We start from the raw sequence: 11809 nt of genomic DNA, 5'->3' as shown, positions 1-11809 counted from the left end.
CGGGTTCAAGCAATTCTCCTGCCGCAGCCTCCAGAGTAGCTGGGATTACAGGTGCCTGCCATCCACACCTGGCTAATTTTTGCATTTTTAGTAGAGACAGGGTTTCACCATGTTGGCCAGGCTGGTTTCAAACTCTTGACTTCAAGTGATTTGCCCGCCTTGGCCTCCCAAAGTGTTGGGATTACAGGTGTGAGCCACTGTGCCCAGCCTCCCCAGTTTTCCAGAGTTTTGGCAAGAAAGTCTAAGACCAGACTGGCTGAACATGCCTTTACTCTAAAAGCATGCTATAGAAAGAATACTTTCTGATGGGCGGGTGCGGGTTTCCACCCTCTTAGAACTCCCTGAGACATGGCTTCCATTCCTAAGTCCCTATTAAATATTTCTTTCTGAGAAACTGGGCTTGTCAGCCTTGCTCTTCTGCTTTTCAGTTCCCTTGACCTTTAGGGGTGGGTTGCATATACCAGCTACTGTGGAACATTTGCTGAGCCAGGCAGGAGCTGAAGAACCAAAAAATTGATCCTTTTGTAGTTCCTAAGCATGATGATTGGGTGTTCATGTGCTTATGTGAGATGTGCCTTTCTCAAACCTTGTTATGACATCAGCACATTATTCAACTGATATGAAAAAAAAAATGGGTTAGGGGAATGAAGCATCTGTGTGTGAAACTCCAGGGTGGCCAGCAACATCTCTGTGGGGTGGTGTGACACCTCTGCTAGATTCTTGTGGACCTCCGCATGAGTAATGGCACATCCCGAAAACTCAAAAGGAGTTATTAACTGAAAGCCATCTAGTGCACTGCGATAGGGAAGGATGGTGGGTAACCTATCCAGTGGGCTGCCCACTTCTCTGAGCTGTTCATTTGGCTTTGGAGGCCCAGTTAGCAGCAGAGGCGAAAATTAAATGGCTAGGGAAGGAATTGCAATAAGAAAAAGACACGTGACTTTTGACTTCTCTCCTTGCATCCAACATAATGAAGAAAATTGACAACCAAGAGAACAAAAATTGAAACCTTAGCATGTAGACAGATTGGTCCGCCTGGGGGGAATGAAATGGAAATGACCAGAAATCAAAGCTATCATAACTAAGCCCGATTGGGATGTGAAAATTTGGAATACCTGGGAATGTTGTGGAGAGGAATATTTCAATGACATAGAAGTCATAGCTGAAGAGAGGAATGAAGATCATTGGCAAGCTCACCCCTCGTGCACAGGAAAGTGAAAGCTGAACAACTCCAGCAATGTGGGAGTCGATGGATCCAGGAGACTCTCACTATCAGGGTATATCACTTTCACTATCACTATCTCACTGCTACAGAACTCTTAAAGATTGCAAAGACGTTTAAACAACCACCTAAGTAACCACTGACCTCTTAGATCGTCCGACTGTGGGACACAGGGTTTTTCTTTAGCTGGGAATCAAGCAGAGAAAAATGATTAACATCATCACCCATCTGGTCCTGCGGCAATGCCTTCATAACCCAGGAAGAATAGCCTTATGGAATGGATTATTCTAGCTATGAGAGAGGCTTGACCTAATGAAAAAGATTTACCAGAAGGGATAACCTGCTGGTGGTCAATCAAAGAGGCCCAGAGGCTTCTCTGGGAATTAGGAATTAGGCAAGCCATCTGTACCTGGGTTTTCACAGGAACTGATATAGCAGTTTTTACTGCCGGGGTGAAAAATAAATTGCTACAGCATGCACCAAGAAAATGGCATGGCCCTTTTCTATCTTTGTTGAGGCCTGGAGTGGAACAAGATTATACACATGATGTGGGAAAAGCCATCGCAAATTTGGAAAAAACTGAGCAAACTAGGACAGGGTAAGCTTGGGAACCCAATGAGGGTTAGCAAAAGGGAAAAAGAAAATCCCACAGAAAGAAGGAGGAAAAAAAAGGGAAAGGGATAGATAAGAGGCACATGTAAGTAAATGTGGCATGATTTATTGGGAGCAGAAATATCCCAATAAAAAATAGACAAACAACCGAATGCTGTATTAGCGGCCACACAGAGGGAACTACAGCCTGAACAGCAATTTCGTTGCTTCCTTTCTGCCCCTCCCGCAGAAGAGGAAGACTCTACCCCTTCTTGCAACGCCCCAGCCTATCAGGGTGGATCCCACCCCAGCTCCGAAATTAGTAGGGCGGAGGTTAATCCCATATTTGGGCAATAGAGGGTGACCAGAGGCCCCATATTGAGCTCATCACTTACTGGTCCTGAGAAATAAGAAGACTATTGCCTTACTAGGGACGGGATGTACTTTAATCCATGGACACATTCAGAAAGACCCCTTGGTCAGTGGTCTACCATTGATGGTTATGGGGGACAAATGATCCCAGTAAAAAGGACTTTAATACATCTCGGTTTGGGGAAAGTGTCCCCTGCCCCGTATATGGTGCTTATTTCCTCTATTTCATAAAATATTTTAGGCATGAATATTCTATTAGGAAAGACTGTAAACTTCAGTGGAGGAATTCAGATTAAAGGTGATTATAGTACAGATATTCTTAGGAAAGATGGAAACCCGTACAATTCTCTAGCCCTAGGTGGGTTGTCAACGTTAAACAATAGAAATTGCCTGAGGGGCATGCTGTAATAAGTGCAGTTACTGAGGAATTTAAAAGGTGCATATTATCCGACCAACTCAAAGCAAGATTATCAGTTCCATCTGGCCTGCATGTAAACCAGACCGGGCCTGGCTGATGACTGCAGGTTACCAGCAATTGAACAAGGCAACCCTGGCCATGCAAGCTGCAGTTTCTTAAATTACTCAGGTAGTCAACCACATCGTGTCTGTCCTGGGTACACATCATGCTGTCTTAGGTTTGGCTAATACCTTTTTCTGCATTCTACTGTCCAAATAATCACAAAACCAACTTGCTTCTACCTGGCAAGGTTTCCAGTGGACCTTTCAAGTGTTGCCCTTGGGCTATTTCACATTCTTACAATTTGTTACCCAATGATAGCTAGAGATGTGTCTTTGCTCTCACTCCTGACTTCTCTTTTTTGATCTTCTTATATGTATAATATGATGTTAACCTCTGAGATGTTCATGTGTATTATGAAAGTCTCAGGGCATTGTTCAATCATCTTCTGGATCAAGGATGGGAAATCAACCCTTCAGAAGACCCAGGGCCCAGGGCCTGCAGTGAAGTTTTAGCAGTTACATGGTGGGGTAAGATTCCTTTTATATTGGGTACATTAATGGACAAAGTCCAGTAACATTCAACTCTGAAAACAGAAGAGAAATCCAAACATTTGTGGGTCTTTTAGGATATTAGCATTTATCCCACACTTAGCCCAGTGTTTGAGGCCACTATATGGACTTATTAGAGAAAGGACACATTGAAACTGGGACACATCACAGCAGGGAGCTTTGAACAGGCTAAAGTGCTAGTATAGCAGGCACAAGCCTCAGGCACCCCTTTAGAGGGAGTAGCGATGACTTTGGATGTTACTGCTACTCCTGTGGGCAGGAGTTGGGTCTTATGGCAACCACGGTATGGTAAATCAATCCCTTTAAGATTTTGGTCACAATTATGGAAAGGAGCAAAGCCAGATACTGAAACAGGAAATTTTCCCTGATCCCTTCACAGGCCTCATGACAGGGGTGCCTCGCTTACTCAGCCCACAGCTCTCAACCCCCTGTGGGATGGGAAGCATGCAGGTGAGCAGGTGTAAGAGCCAGGGAAAGTGCTTTTGGGCACTGGCAGGAGCAAAACTCTGTGCGTGCCCCAAGGCAGCATCTAAGGGGGATAAAAATCCCATGGCCCCCAAAGCCCCAGAGGGCGTGTGTTGCAGTGAGCTCTTTTAGCTTTGCTGTCCGAGGATGGCTTAAGTAAGTGTTTAACAGCTCAGCGGACCCTCTGCCTTTTCGTGAGAGCAAAGGGTCTGTGTGACAGCCTTTTTGTATTCCGAGTTCTTGTCCAGCATCCAGGAAAAAGCAGATTGCACGAACGAATTGAAGGGTAACAAATGCAGAGGATTTTATTGCCGATGGAAGTGGCTCTCAGCAGGAAAGGGAGACGGAAAGAGGAAGGAGCAGGAGAGTATTCTTCCCCTGAAGTCTGGCCGTATTCAGCCAGACTGTTCTCCAAAGTCCTGCCGTCAAGCCATCCCTCTGAAGTCAAACTGCATCTCTCCAATGTTCAACTGCTTCTTTTCTTCTCCCCTTCTCTGCTCTCTGCCAGCGGATCCTGGGGTTTTTATGGGTACAGGATGGAGAGCATGGTGGGCCAGGGGTGGTGTTGAAAAAGGCAACATTCGAGCAGGAAAACGGGGATGTAAAGTTCTCACTTTGGGCTGTGGTTCCAGGCTTGAAGGTGGGGCCCTCGTCAGGGACTCCACTTTTTCTGCCTGGAATTTCTCTCCCTCCTGTCCCTATCAATACTCTCCCATTGAACAAATGCTAGCAGTGTATGCTTTACAGCAGGTGGAATCATTAGCAAAGACCCTTCCCATGACTGTGAGAACTGGTCTACCAATCAAGGGATGGATAGAAGGATTATTTAAATCACTCACCTCCGTTTAAATCCCAAACACCTACCTTGAATAAATGGCATGCCTATTTGCAACAATGAAGTGTCCTGGTAACCAATCCCTTAAGCCCAGAATTGCATGCTGTGTTAGGCCTTGTTATATGTGAGCAACCAAAAGACATCCCTTTGCCCCTTCCTACTCCAGTGCCTGATACAATAAGCAAAGGAGTGTTATGCATCCCTGACCATGCTTGGTATACAGATGGCTCCAGCAAGGGAAACCCCTGTACTTGGACCGCTGTTGCTATATGACCACAAACTGAAACAATCTGGCTTGATATAAGTACCCATCACAGTAGACAGAGGGCTGAGTTGCAAGCTGCTTGGTTAATAATCACACATAAGCCCTGGCCCCTGGCTCTTTGTGCTGATAGCTGGGCTACATTCAAAGGCCTAATTGTGTGCCTAACCCAGTGGCAACAAGAAAAATGGATGTTTATGCACAAACCCATATAAGGCATGAACATGTGGCAAGACATATAGAGAAGCTGCAACACCCTGCAGCTGATGAAATAGTTGGCATTTCATGTAGTGGTACACAGTAAGACTCAGTTCCAGGAGATATAGAAGCTGACACCCTAAGAACAATTAGAAGCGTTGTGCTCTGTCCCAGGCCAACGAATAGAGACCTGGGTACATAACAAAAGTAGTCATAGAAGTGCAAGAGTAGGCTTGGAGATAGCCAAGAAGGCAGGATTGCCCTTAAAATATAATGACCTCCCAATAGCTGTTAAAAATGTTGATACGGTTTGGCTCTGTGTCCCCACCCAAATCTCATGTTGATTTGCAATTCACACATGTCAGAGGAGGTAGCTGGATCATGGGGGTGGTTCCCCCATGCTGTTCTCATGATAGTGAGTGAGTTCTCAAGAGATCTGATGGTTTAAAGGTGTTTGGCAGTTCCGTCTTTGCTCTCTTTCTCTCCTGCCGCCATGTGAAGAAGGCCCTTGCTTCCCCTTCCCCTTCTGCCATGACTGTAAGTTTGTTGAGGCCTCCCCAGCCACGTGGAGCTGTGAGTCAATTAAGCTTCTTTCCTTTATACATTACGCAGTCTCAGGCAGTTCTTTATAGCAGTGTAGAAATGGACTAATACAAATGTATACCACATTGTTGATTGCATCCACACTATATACCATCTCATGCAGGGCACATTTATACGGCTGTCCACCCTATAATAGATCAGCAAATGAATTATATAGGGCTTCTTTTTGTAAGTCAAGACAAAAAGTATGTATTGGCCTGTGTAGATACTGCTACTGAACTGCTGTAAGTTTGTCTTTGTAAGTGAGCTAATCAAGCCAGTACTATTAAAGGTTTAGAGGTTCTCAGTACTATGTATGGATATCCTTGACACATTGACAGTAACCAAAAGACCCATTTTGCTGGACATGATGTGCAGGACTGGGCCAGGGAACACAACAGATCATGGCACTTTCATCTCCCATGTAACCTCCAAACAGCAGGGTTAACTAAAAGGAAAACTGGTCTTCTGAAAGCACAAATTCAGTTTCCTGGGGAGGCTGGGCATGGTGGCTCATGCTTGTAATCCCAGCACTTTGGGAGGCCAAGGTGGGAGGATCACTTGAGGTCAGGAGTTCGAGACTAGCCTGGCCAACATGGCAGAACCCCGTCTCTATTTAAAAAACTACAAAACTTAGTCAGGCATGGTAGCATGCACCTGTAATCCCAGCTACTCTGGAGGCTGAGGCAGGAGAATTACTTGAACCTGAGAGGTAGAAGTTGCAGTGAGCCAAGAGCATACCACTGTACTCCAGCCTGGGCAACAGAGTGAGACTCTGTCTCAAAAAAATAAAAAAGTTTCCTAGGGAAACCTACAGTATTAATCTGTTCTCACATTGCTATAAAGAAATACCTGAGACTGGGTAACTGGAAAAGAGGATTAACTGGCTCACCGTTCTGCAGGCTATACAGGAAGCATAGCAGCTTCTGATTTGGAGAGGACTCTGGAAGCTTCTGATCATGGTGGAAGGCAAAGGGGAAACAAGCAGCTCACACGGCAGGAGCAGGAGCAAGAGAGAGTGAGGGAGGAAGTGCTACACACTTTTAAACAAACAGATCTCACAAGAACTCACGCACTATTGTGAGGATAGTATGAAGGGGGTGGTGCTAAACCATTCATGAGTAATCCACCCCCTTGATCCAATCACCTCCCACCAGGCCCCACCTCCAACACTGGGGATTACAATTTGACATGAGATTCGGTAGAGATACAGATCCAAACCATATCACCTATCACCTACCTTGCTAGAGTGGATGAATGTACTATCTGCAGGGCTTATTTATTTAACTTCAGCCAAAGCAGGATGCTTGCTCTATATGACGGGTTGGGACCACCGTGCCCCAAACCTACCACTGTTTGCATATGGGTAACTGAGAAGACTGCTGCTTTGCTCCCAGACCTGATTGACAACCAGCATATTTTGTGCATGACAACACTGACAGATACACTCTCAGGGGAGAGGACACTGCACTGGGGCTTAGAATGGCAAATACCCCCAGGCTGGATAGGCTATTTCCTGCCAGAGAGGGGGGAATATCGTCAACAGTTAGAGTGGTTCCCATTGCTCCTATTGAATACTGGACCCATGATCACCCACTATAAATGGTTAGGGGAAGCAGTATCATAAGCAAACTAACACAGGAACAGAAAACCAAATACCGCACGTCCTCACTTGTAAATGGGAGCAAAACATTGAGTACACATGGACACAAAGAAGGGAACAACAGACACCAGGGCCTACTTGAGGGTGGAGGGAGGGAGGATCAAAACACTACCTATAGGATACTAAGCTTATTGCCTGGGTGATGAAAGAATCCGTACGCCAAACCCCTGTGACATGCAATTTACCTATATAAGAAACCTGCACGTGTACCCCTGAACCTAAAATCAAAGTTTTTTTTTTTTTTTTTTAAAAAGAAGCACAAATTCAAACTTTCCTGGAGAAACCTACCTTGCAATGGTGGATGAATATGTGATCTGAAGCCCTTATTTCTTTAACTTCAGCCAAAGAGATGAGGTGCCTGCCCCATATGACAGGTTGGGACCACTATTCCCCAAGCCTACTATTGTTCACATACAGGTAACTGAGAAGACTGCTTTGCTTTCAGACCTAGTTGACACCCACCATATTTTCTGCATGAAGATAGTGGCAGACATTCTACCAGGGGAGGGGACACTGCACTGGGGCTTAGAATGGCAAATACACCCAGGCTGGATAGGCTATTTCCTGCCAGAGAGGGGGGAATATCCTCAACAGTTAGAGTGGTTCCCATTGATTTGATTGAATACTGGTCCCCGATCACTCGTTATAAATGGTCAGGGGCAACACATATACCCCATGGCACGGTGGTGAGCTCTCTAATATGGTGTACTCTCAACCAAATTACTTTGACCACAGCCGCTGACACTTCATCCCTGGGCAACATGGATGGTATATGGCCCCTTTCCCTTTACAAAAGCCAAGAGCTGACTCTATACTAACTACTCTAAATGAAAGGACTGGTGTATTCTAACAGATGGAAAACAACTTTCCTTGCAAATACCCACTAAATTTGTTTCCTTTCATCCTTAGTTGTCATGTTCTGCCAGTACTATCACTAGCTTCCACTGATGAAGCAAACCTTTTCCTACAGTGGGCCAAAGAGTATGCTGCTGGCTTACAGAAAAACATCTGTTGGGGCCAGGCACAGTGGCTCATGCCTGTAATCCCAGCACTTTGGGAGGCTGAGGTGGGTGGATCACTGGAGCTCAGGAGTTCGAGACCAGCCTGGCCAACATGGTGAAACCCTGTCTCTACTAAAAATACAAAAATTAGTTGGGTGTGGTGGTGGGTGCCTGTAATCCCAGCTACTCGGGAGGCTGAGGCAGGAGAATCCCTTGAGCCTGGGAGGTGGAGGTTGCAGTGAGCTGAGATCACGCCACTGCACTCCAGCCTGGGCAACAGAGCAAGACTCGATCTAAAAAAAAAAAAAAAAAAAAAAAAAACATTGGTTGAGTATGCGGCTTCATGCCACGCTCCCATGCTTCTGGTTTGCTGTGGTGGGTATCTCTTTTCCAAGGACAAGATTGGAGAGAATATATAACACAAATGACCAGCTTCTCAGACAACCCCTGCGTTGAATGCCCTAGTTGTTATTGGCTTCATAGCTGGCTTTGGTCCTGGGGCACCTGGTGGCAGAAGCTGCTTCTTCGTTTAGGTGTTGTGCTCCTATGTTGGTTACTGTCCTGGTTTTGCCTTTATTGTTGCTGCAGCATCTTCCTCCAATAAAGCCAATGAGCTGCTGCTATAGCCATACGATATCAAGCACCCTCCCTCTAGACCCAGGGACTGCACCCTCCCTCTAGACCCAGGGACTATCAAGGAACAGGTGGGCGCGTGAGATTTTAAGGACCAGTACTGAGGAATGGAGTGTAGGTACACAGCCTGCTGTGTGGCCAGAGTGATTTCATCTTGAAGGGAAAACATCATGATGACAGATGTTTGACTCCCGCATACCAAGGTATTCGGCAACAAGGTCTTTAAACATTGGCTGTAGCATAGATAATGTCTCATAAAGATGCTTATCTAACCTCTCCAGTGGTCAGGAATTTCCACAAGAAAGTGTGAGGCATGGCCAGGTGCTCATGTTTTAGCGTAAAAATTTGCTACAGAAAGTAAACTTTCTGGAGGACGGGTGTGGGTTCCACCCTCTTGCAGCCACTGGACACATAGCTTCTGTTCAAAGGTCCCCATTAATTGTTTATTTCTGAGAAACTCGGTTTGTCAACCTCTTTCTTTGGCCTCTCAGTGCCCTCGGCCATTGAGGGTAAGTTTATATAGACCTGCTCACCATGGAACAGTACCAATGTGCCCAGTATATTGTCTTTCTTTCTAGAGCAATTACTAGGAAATAAAACAGTAGGAAATAAAAGGTTACAAGGTGTTGTCTTTCTTTCTTTCTTTCCTCCCTTCTTCCTTCCTTCCTTTCTTCCTTCCTTCCTTCTTCCTTTCTTCCTTTCTTTCGAGACAGAGTCTCACTGTATCGCTTAGGCTGGAGTGCAGTGCTGTGATCTTGGCTCACTGCAATCTCCGCCTCCCGGGTTCAAGTCGTTCTCCTGCCTCAGCCTCCCGAGTAGCTGGGATTATAGGTGCCCGCCACCATGCCTGGCCAATTTTTGTATTTTTAGTAGAGACGGCATTTCACCATGTTGGCCAGGGTGGTCAGGAACTCCTGACCTTAGGTGATCCGCCCACCTTGGCCTCCCGAAGTGTTGGGATTACAGGCGTGACCCACCACGTCCGGCCTGCTGATCTCTTTTTGATGCACTCTCTCCATCCCCATCTCTCTAAACCTTCTCTAACAGACTGTCAGACGTTCCTCTCCCTCCTACACTCTCTTCCTTTTGTCTCTCTCTGCTCCTCACCTCTTGACTAAAGATGTTGACTGCTGCATCTCTGGCCAATGTCCAAATCCTGATACAACAACAAGCATGGTCAGTACATCTGCCTTTAAGCACTTGTCACAGAGGTCACCTGTGCATTGTCCACTTCCAGCCTCCAAAGAAACAATTCACTACAAACCACTTCTGGAGACATGGCACCAACTACCAGGGAGGCAGCCAGGGAAAGATGAGGAACTCTCATCATCACATTTCTGCTCGGGACCAAGGTTCCTGAACTGGAAAGGGCTCATCTGCTCAGCCCTCTCCATCACCCCTAATCCCTGCAATGCTGTAGGTTTTCTCTATTGACACCTACAAGCTTCTCACTTTTGGGAAACAAAGATTGTAAAGGTTTTTTTTTTTTTTTTTTTTTTTTCCCAGAATTAACTCAATTTGATTTAGAAGAATTTCTTTTTAACTCATGTATTTTAGTTAGAAAAACACCATCTTGGGCCGGACATGGTGGCTGTAATCCCAGAACTTTGGGAGGCTGAAGCAGGCGGATCACCTGAGGTCAGGAGTTCAAGACTAGGCTGGCCAACATGGTAAAACCCCATCTCTACTAAAAATACAAAATTTAACCAGGTGTGGTGGTACACGTGTGTAATCCCAGCTACTCGGGAGGCTGAGGCAGGAGAATTGCTTGAACCTGGGAGGTGGAATTCAGTGAGCCGAGTGCAGTGAGTCAAGATCACGCCACTGGACTCCAGCCTGGGTGACAGAGTGAGACACTGCCAAAAACAACAAAAAAAAAAAAAAAAGAAGAAGAAAGAGAAAGAGAGAAAGAGAAAGAAAAGAAAGAAAGAAAGAAAGAAAGAAAGAAAGAAAGAAAGAAAGAAAGAAAGAAAGAAAGAAAGGAAGGAAGGAAGGAAGAAAGGAAGGAAGGAAGGAAGGAAGGAAGGAAGGAAGGAAGGAAGGAAGGAGCAGATAAAAGGCAGAGAGAGAGTGGGCCACTTGGTGAGACAGGGATGGAGAGTCGCCTGCCTGAGGCACACCCACCCAACTCACAGGTGAAACTGGAGTGGAATCAATGAGGATCTAAGTCAGGGATCTGGCTACTCTTGCCTCTCTCTAGATGACCCCTTGCCCTGCCATCAGTCCCACTGAGACCCCTCACTGTCCTTCCTCCAGGACAAATTCACATGCCTAATGGAATCCACGGAGAGCCCTCACAAGGCAAAAAGTCAGGAACTGCAGGCTAATGCTTCCCTCCCACTGGACAGGCCTCGGGAAGACTGGGAAGGGGCTAAGGGAAGCAGAGAAACTGCCTTCTCTGCCCAAGAGCAACAGACATATCTGCAGGGCAGGAATGAGGGACCCACATCTGATACACTTGGAACTGGGCTTCAGAAAGTGACCCCTCCCTATGCTGTTTGTGTCTCAGCAGGTGGTTTTGTCCAACCCTCTTCCCCCAGGTACCAGGAGGTACCAGCTGCATTAGCAGGTTCAAAGGCCTCAGGGGACGACCCTGTGTCCCAGATTTCTGAGCAGATGGCCTAAGCTACTTAGCTTTGCTGCTTTATAATAATTATTGAGTCAGATAGTGTTAAGCACTCTAGCTTTGTTTTTCTTTTTTTAAGAGTTGTTTTGTCTATTCTAGATCCTTTCTATTTCCATATGAATTTCAGCATCAGCTTGCCATTTTTTTTTTAACCAAAACTCTTGCTAGAGTTCTGTTTGATATTGTGTTAAACCTATAGATTAAATCTGGGGAGAATTGACATCTAAACAATATTGGCTCTTCCAGTCTATGAACAAGGTATATCTCTTCATTTATTTACGTCTTAGTTTCTCCCAGCAATTCTGTAATTTTCAGTGTACAGATCTTTCA

General features: G+C 45.7%; 1 non-coding gene across 1 annotated transcript; it reads left to right on the top strand.

The window, feature by feature from the left end:
• Nucleotides 1–516: 516 nt before the first annotated feature.
• On the top strand, nucleotides 517–620 carry LOC119622055 (small nucleolar RNA U13). The gene has a single exon (XR_005238649.1). It is a non-coding gene; the product is annotated as a small nucleolar RNA U13 (small nucleolar RNA).
• Nucleotides 621–11809: the final 11189 nt, after the last annotated feature.

The sequence above is a fragment of the Chlorocebus sabaeus genome, chromosome X, assembly GCF_047675955.1.
Source record: "Chlorocebus sabaeus isolate Y175 chromosome X, mChlSab1.0.hap1, whole genome shotgun sequence".
Taxonomy (NCBI): Eukaryota; Metazoa; Chordata; class Mammalia; order Primates; family Cercopithecidae; genus Chlorocebus; species Chlorocebus sabaeus.
This window is presented reverse-complemented; position numbering and strand designations above follow the sequence as displayed.